Raw genomic sequence first — 16,164 nt, forward strand, 5'->3', positions numbered from 1 at the left:
ATAGCTTGAAAGTACACATCTCAAATTACTGCCACTGACTTCCTACTTGCAAGCAATGAGGATTGGGATACTAAAAACAGCACAACCATGAACAGAGGTGAGATTTTGATTACCTGGAAAGAAGATGCACAACGCATATTTTTGTTGTTGGATATAACTAAAATATCTGTTATCTGTGATTGGTGTCTATTGGATTAAAACCTGTAAGAATTTCCAAGACCAGAAATTTGAAGAGGCATAAGAAACACTTATCTTTCTGGAAGGAATGATGGAAATTGCAAACAACTTGTAGTCATCAGTCGGATGATAAGATATTCAGTTAAAAAAGCAATGCATAAAGATTCTCAACTTGGAGTTTCCCAGGTTTTCTCCAACAAAATGTTAATAAAGACCTATAAATGGATCTCTTTTAACAGAGCACACACACACACACACGCACACACACACGCACATGCACATGCACACGCACACACACATACACTACTCAGAAGGAAATGAATCCCAGAAGAGTTAAATTACTGATATGTCAGAATTAAGATTTGATTCCATCTGTGACAGGCTCTAAAATCCCTGTCCCTAGGGCACCTGGGGGGCTCAGTCAATTAAGCATCCAACTCTTGATTTTGGCTCAGGTCTTTTTCTTTAAACTAATCTGCAATAAAAATATAAATGAAAGCTGTGTCAGTGAAATTATTTGTAAATTCTGTAGTTCTTTTGAAAGGGAATTTCTGTTAACATTTGCAAAATGAATTTAAAACAAAAAATAACTAGAATAACTGAGGAAGTGGAAGCTCATTAATAGTTCGCTTAGGAAGTGTTGAGTAGTTGCATAAAGACCAGAGTCTGCAACATTGCAATGATTATTCATGCTCTGCAACATCCTGCCAGGATGAACTAGTTCAAGGGTCATCAGGAGGATATACACATAATTACAGGATCATTTGAATGAAAAAGTTTCACCTTCAAAGTGGTGACACAATCAATAATCAATAGAGACAGGGAGTTAAAGCATAATCACAATGAGAGCCACTTAACCTGAGTGATTACCTCTTAATTTCTGAGGTAATGATAAAATGGAAGAAAGGAAGCTAGACCTGCATCAGCAATTTCACTTAGAGAAGTGTTAACAATTGGGAAAAGGTTTCTAGGCATAAATTAGTTGTTTTTTTTTTTTTTCCAAAAATAAGACCTGACATTTTTCATTAGTGTATTTTTCTTTACATAGTTATTTAAATTTAATTAGTGTGTCATACTGTGAATGTCAAAGTCTCAACATTTATCAGGTTAGCCAGGGACAACTGAAATAGTCTTTTGATTGTGTGCAATAGGAATTTGTTCAGTGGTGACTTTGGAATAAGACCTACAAGAGTGCCAAAGGCCAGATATAAAGGAGGCACAGGTAAGTCTTTCCAGTGCTTCTTCTTCCCCTTTTCTGAGGAGGGCAGGATTGGAAAAAACTTTATTCATTAGTCGTTCTACTTAATCTTTTGGCAAAGTTATAACAGGAAATGAGTAACAATCCACAATACAGGCAATCCAATCATTCTCACCATAAGGGCAACAAGATACTTACTCAAATAAACACCATTTATGATGCCTCCTTATTTTTGTTGCCATTAAATTTTAACCTTTAAGACAAGAGAAGAATGAGCAAATGAAAATCTGTATTATTGTTTTTGGATAGAAAGCTGCATCATAGGGGCGCCTGGGTGGCTCAGTTGGTTAAGCGACTGCTTTTGGCTCAGGTCATGATCCTGGAGTCCCGGGATTGAGTCCCACATCGGGCTCCCTGCTCAGCGGTAGGGAGCTGAGCTTCTCCCTCTGATCCTCCCCCCTCTCATGCTCTCTCTCAAATAAATAAATAAAATCTTAAAAAAAAGAAAGCTGCATCATAGTGTTAATTCTACTAGTGAAAATTCATAAATTTGCTACATTACCAATACAAACAATAACAGATTTTTTTCCCAGAAATAAGCAAGGATTATTTTCTTGCACTTAACTATGTATTTTGTTTGTTTTGTTTATTGAAGAATGGGATATTTTGTATGTATGCATATTTTTATGCAAATGTGATTTTCTTGGATATTGCATTCTTCACCTTACTTATTAAACTAAGCACTATACTTTTATGATCCATCCATGTTGTACTTTATATACATTTAATCTGTTGTTTAATAACTGTTGCTAATATTCCATGGTGTGCATAACCACATTTTACTTATCTACTCTGCCAAGCATAGATAACAACATTGCCTAAGATGCCTGCCTGCCAGATATAATACTGTGACAATATTCCAGTACATCTGTACTTATGCAATCGAGCATTTCTATGTGATAGATACCCAAGAGTATAAATTATTATTCATAAGTGCGCCAGAATGTTTTCCAGAATGACTCCATCAGTCTACATTCCCATTACTCTTAATAATTCTGGAATCCTATCCTTACTTCTATCTCATTATTTTTTATTTTGTTTAGGTCCTAAATTACAGATGCAATGACTTCAAAGTAGGTTTTCCAGTATTCTGGCTTATCTCTTCTAATTAATATCATACCACCCATACCAGTGCCAGAGTGACCATTCCAAAGACATATCTGATTATGGTACTTTCTCTTGCCTTCTCTCTTTCTGTGGGTCATCTTTGTCTTCAGAATAGAGTCAAAATCTTTATGTGTATAATTTGTTTCAAACTTTCTCTCTTCCCCATTGCCTATGCCTCACATCCACAGCATCTGCCAAACACAAACAGATACATAAAGGACTATTAACCAAGTCATTGGAAATCTCTTGTATTCATAGTTCAGTAAATATTTATTTATGTTATATTTACTGATAGTGATATCACATGCAAGGCAATATGTTAATCAGAAAGTCTATAACAGAGAGCTGGCTGGAGATGGTCTGTTTTCTCATAGAATTCACATTTTTGTTTGGGATATTAACAATGAACAAGTAAACCACCAAATAAAAGAAAATAAATAAAAGAGTAGCAGAGTGCAAGGCTATATGTATTTTATGTATTCCTTTCTTAATATTTTGTACATGCAAGACCATCTTCCTGGAAATTCCATTTCTCTTTCTTTCTTTATATTCCCATTGCAAATTGGGTGTGTTTTCCTCCTACTCTATTGAAATTGTATTTGTTTTCCCCACGGTAAAGTACTTAAGTAAGAGACTACAAAAGTGCCTATTATTTTCATTGCATATTCAATGTCTAGCAGATATGTCAATGAAAAGTTAATCAATATTTGCTGAGGTAATTAGTATATAAAATTATCTATCAATGAATAATTGCATAATTTATTAATTATGTATTATATACTTAGCACTCTGGTAGGTTTTATAGTGAAAGCATCAAAAAATGAGAATGTATCCTCTTTAGGGAGGTTGTAATACACTTGTATAAACAGCTAAAGGTCATGGTATAATATTCTAAATGGAAAAATATTGTGAAGAAAGAAGAGATAATGGTATATAACGATATGGGAATGTGTCATAGATCAGCTGGAAATTAGTGGGCTTTAAAGGCTGAGTGGAATGTACACACGTAGGTGATATAAGGAGTGTGTTCCAAAGGTGAGAATGTTCAGAACGTTCATGCTTAAGCATGGCATTTGAGAAACACACTAAGCACAATTAAATAAACTGGTACTGAGTACACAGTATGTTCTAAACTAGTATGTATAGTCTCTGTGAATATAGTGATAAACCCAAAGGCCAGTGGCGTGACCACTTTGACTTAAGTGAATAATTCAAGTTCGTGAGTGGGAAGACATAAACTAAGTCTGAATAAAGATAATGGTGATGGTGGATGTTCTTGAAAGCCAAGCAAATAAGCACAGCACTGAATTTGTAAGCAATAGACTTAAGTTGAGACATTTTATACGATAAAGCCATGCAAGAAAAAGTTAACTTGATCACAGTGTGCATGATTATTATTAGCTATGAACAATTAAAGTGAGAGCTGGTACCTCCCATCTGTTAGAATGGCTATTATCAAGAAGACAAGATATAACAAATGTTGGTAAGGATATGGAGAAAAGGGAACCCTTGTGCCTTGTTAGTGGGAATCTAAATGGATACAGCCACTATAGAAAACAGTATGGAGATTCCTCAAAAAAATAAAAATAGAACTACCATATGATATAGCAATTCCACTCCTGGATTTACATTTGAAAGAAAGAAATCATTATCTCGAATAGATATATGCATCCCCATGTTCACTGTATCATTTGTACAATAGCCAAGACATGGAAACAACCTGAGTGTCCATCAACAGATGAATGGACATTTATAAAAATTAAATAAAATATAGTTCAGACTTCAAAAATAAGTATATCTTGCCATTTGCAACAACGTAAATGAAATTGGAGTTCATTATACTAAATGAAACAAGTGAGACAAAGAATGACAAATACTGTATCATCTTGCTTATAGGTGGAATCTATAAAAACAGAAGTCAGAAGCAGAAAAGTATGTGGTTACCACGGGGAGCTGGGAGAGATGGAGAGATGTTAGTCAAAGGGTACAAATTTCCAGTTAGAAGATAAGTACATCCTGGGTGTGTGATGTACAACATGGTGACTATAGTTAACAGTACTGTGTTATATATTTGAAGTAGCTGAGAGTTGATTTTGAAAGTTCTTACCACATGCACAAAAAAAATTATAACTATGTGAAGTGATGGGTGTGTTAACTAACAATGCGGTAATCGTTTTGCAATATATACATATATCAAGTCATGTTGTATACCTTAAACTTGCAAAGCGTTATTTGTCATATCAATAAAACTGAAAAAGAGCGAGAGAGAGAGAGAGAGAGAAGTGCCAGTTAGAAAACTCTGTTCAGTGATAGGAATTTTATATAATAGTGGCAGTGGAAATATAAAGGAAGACCCAGATGTTAGAGATATTTTTAAAAAATAACAATTCAGGGGCACCTGGGTGGCTGTTGGTTAAGCATCTGACCCTGGATTTTGGCTCAGGTCATGATCTTAGGGTAGTAAGATTGAGCCCAGCTTTGGCCTCCATGCTCAGTACAGAGTCTGCTTGAGATTCTCTCTCTCCCACACCCTCTGCCCCTCCTCTCCACTTGTGCTTTCTCACTCTCTCTCTCAATAAATAAATAAAATCTTTAAAAAATAGAATAACAATTCATGCTTAATTGGGTATTCAGACTCAAGTAAAGAGTTGAGCTAAAATCACCTCAAGATTTGTAGTTTTAGTCTAGAAATAGGTACCCAAAATATATATACAGAGATAACTTTTTTCCCTAGGAGAAAATTGTGTGTTTATTTTTATACCTACTGAGTTGAAATAGAGAAAAAAAAATCTATAGTTAGTTGAAAATATATGTAAAATAAAAAGAAGTACACAATAAAAGCAAAATGCTATAAAAAAGACAGAAGGATATCAGTATTTTTTTGCATCATTGGATTAATTATATTTGCTATTGCACCAGGGCTTTTTCATTTCATTTTCTACTATCTATAATATGTTTCATGCTCAATTTATTAAATTTATGTATATTACATACAAAATTTGTTCTAATAAAACTACTTGATCAACACTGATTACAAATTAAACTCGTTAAATTCTCTAACATTTTAAATATACAATAATGCATTTATTTTGTCTGATTTTTTAAATTTCCCCAACGTCTTAAATAATAATAAAACCTATAAAAATACTTAAATTTAAGTCTATTCTAAACTACGCCACCAGTGGTTTAATCCATGTCATCATTTTTCTGTTTTGAATTTTATACCTTCTAGGAACTATAACAATATTTTCACAACATTTTCCAGGGTTATAATAATCTTAAAGCACCCCTCCTCCCCATTCACTCCCAGCCATCAAAAAAAAACAAAGTCTCAGGCCAGATCAGGTTATGAATCAGTTTATTCTCATTGACCCTAAATATTTCACATTTAATTCACGTTGTCAAGTTTAGCCTCCTTTTTATGGTAAACTTCACTTGCTAGATGAGTAAGACTCTCAAGTCTTTATGCTTTTATTTAAACTTTAAGTTATCACATCATATTGTTCACTCCCCTACTAACTAAACGTTGTAGTAAGTCACCCTTGACCATTAATGCATAACCAGTTTGTTTATCATAATGATGTAGCTACCTGATTTATTATCATTATTTCAAAAATTACAAGTGTCTTATTAATCTTATGCACAGAAATCATGTCCTAGGAGATGAGGATGTACTTGTGCCCTAAGTTTCACTTGTTAGAGCATTTAACTAATGCATCATCTTGAAACACACTATTGAATGCTATTTCATTACAGGCATGAGTGCTAGTTTCTGACTCAAGACATGGAAAGAGCTGCCTTGCAAAGGGTCCAATTGGCTTAGGTTGAGTTAAAATATAAGCCATAATCTTGGTACTGGTTGAGCACAGGTGATGCATAAAAGTATTGCTACTTCTGGGCCATTTCTAGAGTCATAGATGGGAGAATGTATGCCATTTAAGATTATGAATTCCTATTAATTTTCCAATTCCATATATAATGTAGACTCCATCTTTATTATAAAGGTTTCATTTCCCAATAAGTCTTCTTTCATATAATGGCAATCTCAAAATAAATGTATCAACTGAATAAAAGCTGAGAACAGTGTCAAAGAATTAAAAAAAATAAGAACTGGTTAATGCATTTATTAATTAGTCAATGTTAAACAGAAGGATACCAGCAATGCCATGGGATTATTGTTATGGACAAAATAAAGTGATGAAGGAAGGATTAGATAGTAAACAAATGGAAAAGGCTGAACCACATCTTACATTGTCACAAGCAAGGAAGAGAAATACTTAGGATATTCATAATACAGTGCATATGTAAAAGAAGAAAAGAGGTAGCCAGTAGAGAGAATATGATCTAAGATTCTGGAAAGGGAATGGTCAAACCTAAGAAATGTGTATACAATGAATTTGGAGAAAAATAAGAAGTAATTGGCTTTATGCAATAGGGTAGACAAATGTTATTGTATAGAGTCATATGTATAAAGATAGAGAAATATGAAACGAAGATGTAGATAACGTATCTTTCCCTTTGAAGAATCTGATACAATTATTAAAAAGGAAGTTGGGGAAAACTCCGAAAAAAATTTTGCTTGCTTTAATAACAAATTTGTTTAATAGCAAATAAACAAAAGCGACGTTAAGGAACAGGGTCTGGTTTAAGATAGAACAAAGACATTGTTTAAAAGATAAAGTTTAGGGGCACTTGGGTGGCTCAGTTGTTAAGCATCTGCCTTCGGCTCGGGTCATGGGGTCATGATCTCGAGCCCAGCATCAGGCTCCCTGCTTGGCGGGAAGCCTTCTTCTCCCTTTCCCTCTCCTCCTGCTTGTGTTCCACTCTCACTGTCTCTCTCTCTCTGTCAGATAAATGGATAAAATCTTAAAAAAAAAAGGTGAAATTTACATGGATTTGCCTCTTTAATCAACAGTAATTTTTGTGGTCCAAAACAATCACAGAAAAAAATTCAAGATGGAGCAGATCTACACCTGGAGTTAGGCACAGAATGTATCACTGAAGCCCAAAAGCTTACAGATCTTAGATATCTCTCCAGCTACCTGGCTATGTGAAGTTGAAATCCAATAAATGTGGCTTAGATTACCTTAATGTATTAGGTATATTAATTATTAGTTGTATTAATGTATTAATAATAACTTCACTGTACCAATTCATTTTTTAAAAATTTTTTATTGTTATGTTAATCACCATACATTACATCATTAGTTCTTGATGTAGTGTTCCATGATTCATTGTTTGTGCATAACACCCAGTGCTCCACGCAGAATGTGCCCTCCTTAATACCCATCACCAGGCTAACCCATCCCCCAACCCCCCTCCCCTCTAGAACCCTCAGTTTGTTTTTCAGAGTCCATCGTCTCTCATGGTTCGTCTCCCCCTCCGACTTACTCCCCTTCATTCTTCCCCTCCTGCTATCTTCTTCTTTTTCTTTTTTCTTAACATATCTTGCATTATTTGTTTCAGAAGTACAGATCTGTGATTCAACAGTCTTGCACAATTCACAGTGTTCACCATAGCACATACCCTACCCAATGTCTATCACCCAGCCACCCCAACGACGTGGATGGAACTGGAGGGTGTTATGCTGAGTGAAATAAGTCAATCAGAGAAAGACATGTATCATATGATCTCACTGATATGAGGAATTCTTAATCTCAGGAAACAAACTGAGTGTACCAACTCATTTTTAATCAGATTCTCCCTCAGCTTAATATTAAGAGATAAGCCAGGGTCATCATGTCAGGAGCCATTCAGTTCCCTGAAGGACATGTTTAGGAAATGTTTGTGATTGTGCTAATTACGTTGGAATTGCATTGGATTTAGATGTAAATTTTAATGGACAAATCCCAAAGAACATTTGAACTCTCTTTCAACACTCTGAATCTAAGAAATGTTGAATAGATCAAAACTGTGAGCTCACTTTCCAAGTTTGTTCCATGGGGTTGGTTCATTATTGGAGGAATTTGAATCATCAAATCATTCATAGCTGCCAGTGGTACAACTAAAACAAAAAAATAAAATAATTCTGTCTACATAGTTTAGTCAGGAGAACTGCTTTGTATCCCTTAATTGCATTTTTTTTTCAATGTTGTTTGGCACACTGTAGATACTCATCAATATTTGTTAAAGAAATAAATGCCTCCATGCCAAATTCTTTCTGCTAGTCTTCTGTAATGCACAATAGCCTTATAGTTTCAGGTTTCTCATTTCCCTCTTTCTGTTTCAGTGTAGTTTATAAATAATACAGGAGCAATTAAGGTGTATAGGAGTTTCTGGCGATGACACTTTAAATTAATTTGTACATTCTGTGATAGCTAAATTAATAATAGCATTTTCCTGGACAAGGAAAGAGTGACCTCTTACCAGAACTTTCTCTGGTGTTGTCATATATTATTGGAAGCTAAGACAATGAAAATAATTAATTTTCCTATCTTTATCTGTCACAAAAATATTTCTGCTTCAGCCAAATTAGCAAGTTTTAAGTAACTTTCAAGTCCTAAAATTTAAGCTGCAGTAATCTTGTCTATACTTGCTTTTCAAGATGACTTGTACTATGAAAAAGGTCTAGAAATGCATGTCACCTTCAGGGGCACTATGGTAATCTTGTTTATAACTATTTTACAGAATTTCTTATATGTAAGACTGAACTTACATATTTGCAGAAGAAAAATAATAAAGTACCTTCAACAGCTTTATACAATCTAACTTTTTATCTTCAGGTATAGTGACTAGTCTCTTTTCATAACATTACCAAGACAGATGGTTATTTAGATGGAAGAAATATCATGGTTAATATTTACTTATTTACCCAGTGTCTATGAGGTATCTAATAGATAATTCTAATCACTGCCATATCTTTTTTTTTTTTCCTATTGGCCCTTCGGGTAACTATGGCAGAAACCATTTACAGATGCAGGAAACTCAGTGATTACTAAGCAGGATAAACATCAAAGAATCTACATGTAGGAATATCATATTCAAACTGCAGAAAACTAAAAACAGAGGGTTAATATTGAAAGAATTCAAAGGGAAAAAAAATAAAAACAACAAAAACAAAATATCTTGCCTGTAGAGGAACAAGAATAAGAATTGCATCAGACTTTTTATCAGAAACCATGCAGGAGGGTGGAGTGAAATATTTAAGGTGTTGAAAGGGAAAAGTTTAGAATTCTATATCCATCAGAATTTTCCTTCAGAGGTGGTAGAGAAATAAAGATGTTGCAGGACAAATAAACTGAAGGAATTTATTACCAGTAGACCTGACCTGAAATGAATGTTAAAAGAAGTACATCAGGGAGAAAAGAATGATAAAGGTAAGTATTATGGGATGAATATTCGTGTTCCCTCCAAATTCATATGTGAAGCCCTAATCCCCAATCTTATAGTATATGGAATTGGGGACTTTGGTAGGTAATTAGGTTTAGATATCATCATAAGTGTAGTTCCTTCAAGATGGCATTAGTGCCCTTGTAATAAGGAGAAGACATGTGAGATACTTCTCTCCATTAGTACATATCAAAGAAAGGCCATGTGAACTCACAGGAACAAGGTGGTTATCCACAAACCAGGAAGTGGACCATCTACCAGAATCTGAACTACTGGCACCTTAATCTTTGACTTCCTAGCTTCTGGAAGATGTGAAAAATACCTTTCTGTTGTTTAAATCACCCAGTGTATGGTATTTTGTTATAGCAGTTCAGGCAGACTAGGATGGTCAGAAACTCACATCTGAAAGACAATGAAAGAAAGAATGTTAGAGAAGAAATAAATGAAAGTAAAGAAAATCTGTTTTTCTTATTGTTAATTGATCTAATAGATAACTTATTAAAGTAATATTAGTAATGATGCATTGGGTGGATAACAGCTTTGCATAGGTGAAATGAGTAACAGCGATGTTATAAGGGATGGGAGGGAAGCATAGGGAGCACTCTGAAGACAACTGTGTTACTGGTGAGACAGAATGGGGTTATTTGAGTGGGTTAGTTAAAAATACATACTGCAGGGCGCCTGGGTGGCTCAGTTGGTTAAGCGACTGCCTTCGGCTCAGGTCATGATCCTGGAGTCCCGGGATCGAGTCCCACATCGGGCTTCCTGCTCAGCAGGGAGTCTGCTTCTCCCTCTGACCCTCTTCCCTCTCATGCTTTCTATCTCTCATTCTCTCTCTCTCTCAAATAAATAAATAAAATCTTTAAAAAAAAAATACATACTGCAAACTTTTAAAGGAAGCGCAATTGATATTTTAAGAGAAGAGGGAAATGGAGTCATGTAAAAGCATATAAAAACTTAACTTTAAACCAAAGAAGGCAGAAAAAAAGAGAGATGAAAATAACAGTGCAATGAATTGAAAATAGTTACAAGCAAAATAGATATTATGATAATAGATGACATAATCGTATCAGTAACCACATTAAATGTGAATGGTCTAGACATACCAATAAAAACCACAGAATATCAGTGGTGGCAGCAAAGCAGGCTGAAACTCTTCAGGAAAGTCTTTTGGGCATTCTTAGGCCCAGCTTTCCTTTTTTTTTTTTTTTTTTTTTTAGATTTTATTTATTTATTTGACACAGAGAGAGACAGCAAGAGAGGGAACACAAGCAGGGGGAGTGGGAGAGGGAGAAGCAGGCTACCCTCAGAGCAGAGAGCCCGATGCCGGGCTCAATGAGGGGCTTGATGCAGGGCTCGATGCGGGGCTGGATCCCAGGACCCCGGGACAATGACCTGAGCTGAAGGCAGATGCTTAACGACTGAGCCACCCAGGCGCCCCTTAGGCCCAGCTTTTCAATGAGCTCTTGGTTTGTAAGCATTTTCTGATTCTTGTCCTCTGATCTTTTGTTGATTTTGTGATTCCCTCAGTGGTGTGATTCCAATAAACTCCCCTTTTGTTTATTTAACCTGAGGTTTATTTCTGTATCTTCCATGACAATTCCTATCTGAAATAATATTTGTAACTATCCTGGTCTGTGATAAACATAAGTTGACACATTAGAAAAAGAAAAAGAAAAACAAATGTATGTGATAAAATTTTCCCCATAAATAAAATTCTGACTTTAACAATGCATGTTAAGACATGCTTTATTTTGATTGTGTCTCTGAAATATAGTATCATATTTGGGGATCAAATTTACTTTAGCACAAACAATTGTTTGTTAATCCAACTTGATCTTTCAGCTATACTGACAATTATTTTTTTCTTTAAGATTACAGTAAAACTCACTTTCTCGGTGGTAGAAAATGTTGCTAACAAGAATGAAAGTTAGACGGGAAAAAGAAAATAAACTGCTTTAAGAGGTGAGGTAGCAATTAACCTGTAAAAATGGTAGCAACAAATTCACAAAGACATTTATTGTCACGATCTAGTCATTAACTACTCATCAAATGATGTTGGCAAAACAACTCAAAAACTCCTTCACAGAAAGCAACAAAATCATGCAAAAAGTTAAAATACAAATCAAAGCAATATAAGCAATATAAAACATTTGACAACAGGTCTTCAGGAAAGACATTCTTAATAAAATGATGTTAATAAGACTTGTTCATTTTAATCATTGATATGTTGCTACCTATGGTTTAGACTAAGCCAAGCATAAATATTGGTAAATTGAATGTGTTATGGTTAAACATACGGAAACTTTAAAATAATTATAATTTAATAGGTTTTCAGTTTGTTGAAACTGAAACTATTGGCCATTTGAAGCAAGTTAACACATCCTTTTTCTCATTAAGATCTTGTTGACCCAGGTTCACAGCTCAGTACAAAGCAGGCAGTTTGAATCAATTTGACTGATTATTGTTGTTACACAAGTAAGGACATAATTTTATAGCTACTTTTATTCCTGACTTACAATCAAAGCAAGAGTTCACTTTAAAGACTATGGGGCAACAGTTTTGTTCTCTAATTAAAATTCTAGCCTTACAAGGTTATAGATTTTAAATGAAGCTATTTACATTCATAAAGAAGGATATTCTGAACCAAATTAACATTAGTGCAACAAGGGGAGGGTTAATTCAGCACAGACATTTTAGTGTGTTAAGAAAATTGTTAATATTGCTTTTCTTTAAAATTACTTTAAAGGGATCAGATTGCAAGAAGCAATATACATATATTGTCAGGTAAAAGCTAGACAGGAGCAGTGGAAGGGGCACATGCAAGGAGCACATGGAGGCAGAGTCCCAAGTCCTTTAGGGGGATTGACAGAGATGTGAGTTGGAAGCAAGGATGGTGATAAGTCTCAAATTAAAAGCCCCAGGGGCACAACATCCTGACCTTATGGCTTCCAAGACCTTGGGGCTGACAGATCAAGGGCCACAGGTAGGAACAAGCACTCTCCTCTTGTACCTCTGCTCCAGGGTAAACCCTAGACTCATTATAATGCATTTGCATTGCGGGTAAACTACCCCCACCATGAGAAAGACTGCCATGATGGTTCAGGGTCCCTTGCAGGATCAAAAACTCCCCTTCTCAACCTGTGGGAGGAGATTCCCAAAGGATTAGAAGCAGCTTCCATTAGAGACCACCTCAGGGTACCTCACGCTCTTCCCAGCCCAGAGAGAGGCAAAAAATATCCAATCCCAAAACAACCTAGGGCTGGTTCCACCTCCCAGAACCTGCCTGCTTTCCCACCTTGAGAATGTACTTTCACTTTAATAAATTGCTTTGTGTTTGCTCCTTTCCTTCTGGCTGTCTTTATTCAAGGGTGGATCCTCATGTAAATCTTTTTGTGGGGAATCCAAGGACAGAGATCGTCATTCATGCAATGCAGATTCTTCCACCAGTAAGAGTATTACATTGTCCTGGAGAACCTGAGTTCTTGAGCACTGCTCTTTGTTTCATAATTTACTTTAATATTGGTGCACTATGTAGTAAGAGTCAAAGGACCTTGAGATATTAATACAATGTGTACATAATTTAAATAAAATAGTAAATATGAGCTATTTAGTGAAACAATGTGAAGAGACAATTTTAAAAGATATATTTCTATCTTTATACAGAAATTGAAATGGTTGCTTCTTTATTTCCAGGAGCTGAATAATTTAAGTGCTTATCATTCAATGACTATAACCTTTGTTTATAGCTCTAATACTAAAAGCACATTACATAAAGCTCAAGGCTCTTAGACTTTTGTGTACAAAAAGAATAGAGTATTTAGAGCATAATTCAATTATTGACAGCCCTTATTTCATTTCCTAAGGCTTCTGAACAAATTAGAGTGTTGGACAAGTTTATAGTCTATGACTTCCTTTCCAGGTTAAAAATGGCTTGGACATTTAATAAGTTATTGTGTTCTACAATTCGAATTATTTTCTATAGTGATTTTTCTCTTACAATAATATGATGATATACATATACATAGATTATATTATATAATATATAGTAATATAAATTTTAATATATAATACATATAGCAAATATTTAATATATATTATGTATAATAATATAAAATATAATAATATTAAATATAGATACATGCACAAATCAGAGATTACAAAGTTCATTTTCCTTTTACTTCTCTGCATTAATTTTATTTTGCCATTTAGATATATTTTCATATCATTTACTATTTATTTTGTATTTTGTTTTAACATTTACTCATAACTTTCATTTCTTTTCTTTGACTATTTGGTTAACATTTGGTTAACATTCTGGCATCAAGTCACCTTAGTATAAATCATTCAATTTATACTATATATAAATCAAGTTCTGTTTTACTTGAATAAATTTGACAACTGACAAATATCATAAAGTTACCTCTCCAGTTAGCTTTTTGGTGGGAGTCACCTTAGAATTCCTTCTGCTTTTTCCTTTCATCTTTGATCTTTTCAGAGGCTATGAAAATTCATACTTCATTAATCTGGCATAAATTAGGGAAGAAAGCATTCCATCCATATGGATTTTCTAGTTTTTGAATTTTAAGAGCGTATGTCTTTTCTGAATTATGAAATGTTTCCAATCTTCAAACATAACTTAAAAGTTTATTACTTGCCTAGCTCAATTACAAACTTTGTATTTTAGTGTTGAAAGCAGATTCAGTGAACTTCTGTGAGGAATGAAGAGAGGGAAAATTACTTGGACAATAACCATTGGAAACTTTTTTTGGTATGTTATTTATTCAATATAAAATTGCACTTACTAAAAATTTATTTAATAATAATATTCTATCCCTGTTATGAAGAGAAGTTTCAAAGAAGCAACTCTTTCAGGAAAGCATGTGTGAATACTGTTAAAAAAAAAAGAGAGAGACTATTTCTTCTGTTATTCATTAGTTCCTCCTGCAATTCATTATTAGGAAGGTATTAAAACGTCCACTTTTTTAGGAGGATCCCATTTCCAGCAAATTTTACAGTGAATAGAAAAGAAAGAAAAGAAGTGAGGGGAAGAAAGAGGGAAGGATGTCAGGAAGGAGGAAAGATAAAAGGACAAAAGGAAGAAGGAAAGGAAGGAAGGAAAGAAGGAAGGAAGGGAGGGAGGGAGGAAGGGAGGGAGGAAGGAAAGGATGGACAATAAGAGAAGGAGCTTATGCTAGTAAATTTTTAGAAAATTCTGGGTCCTTTATCTACCTTGAAATTTAACAATGTCTGATTTTATCAGAAAGATCTGAGATGAAAGGAAACTGTCATTTCTTATTTAATTCCATATATTTTTTGAACAAAAAGAAACTGTTGCTTTTTATTTAATTCCACAAAGATTTTGAGTGATCCACCAGTAAAAAGGATTGATAAAAACAAAGGCTTGCAAACTAGTGGAAGCAGGGGAAACAAAAAGTAAGTAAGCAATAGAAGTAGGATCAATTAGGAGTAGGAGATGGCACAGTTAACTGAGATCTAGAAGATGATGAAGACATGACACAAGATGGACTGGGATGATGATTAGGCCTCCAAGAACAGTTTATGAAAAACAAATATACAGCCTTAAAATAGAATGTGGACTTAAATACCCAGAAGCACCCCCTTTGTAAGCTTTGTAACAAAAATTATTATGAATGGAGTTAATAGTTCTACTGGAGTGGTGGATTCAAGAGCCATATCAGTGCTAGCAAAATGGCAGAATTCATATAGCATCAAAGTTGTCCTGCAAGAGCTCCAGCGCCTAATGATGTCTAAAGAAAATATAAAACTCCCTCAGCCACCTGAAAGGACAGTGTTACAGCAATTAATCAAAAAGAGGGAGGCCCTCCCCCCATTTGACTTAAGCGTTTTCCACAGTAATATTTTCTAGGTATACATTTTCTAGGTATATCTTGTAGACCTCAAAGTACTGGAAAGGAAGCTTCCATTCAAAGGCAATTTATCTTAACATACTGCAAATTATACTAATTTTTTGTCCATTTGATGTATCTAAGTTGTGCTATAACCACAAAAAAAGTAAGCAATAAAAGTAGGATCAATATAATTATATTGCATGTTAGAAGCTGAGAAATGCCATGCAAAAAAAAAAAAAAAAGGAAGTAAAGTAAGATAAATAAGGAGGGAAGGTAGGGAGGGGAGACTACTTAGTGTAGTGGGACACTTACCAATTGTGAAGCTGAAATAGAAACAAAGATCTCAAGTTGGTGAAGGCGTTGGGTGTAGACACTGGGGAAGAACAGCCCAGCCAGAGGAAAGACATTATAATGACCTTA

The 16,164-nt window shown here is 34.6% G+C and overlaps 1 pseudogene; it reads left to right on the forward strand.

Annotated features, from left to right (window-relative positions):
* The first annotated feature begins 12,764 nt into the window (after positions 1–12,764).
* Positions 12,765–15,699, forward strand: LOC113925444 (annotated as a pseudogene).
* The last annotated feature ends 465 nt before the right edge of the window (positions 15,700–16,164 follow it).

The sequence above is a fragment of the Zalophus californianus genome, chromosome 2, assembly GCF_009762305.2.
Source record: "Zalophus californianus isolate mZalCal1 chromosome 2, mZalCal1.pri.v2, whole genome shotgun sequence".
NCBI classification, from domain to species: domain Eukaryota; kingdom Metazoa; phylum Chordata; class Mammalia; order Carnivora; family Otariidae; genus Zalophus; species Zalophus californianus.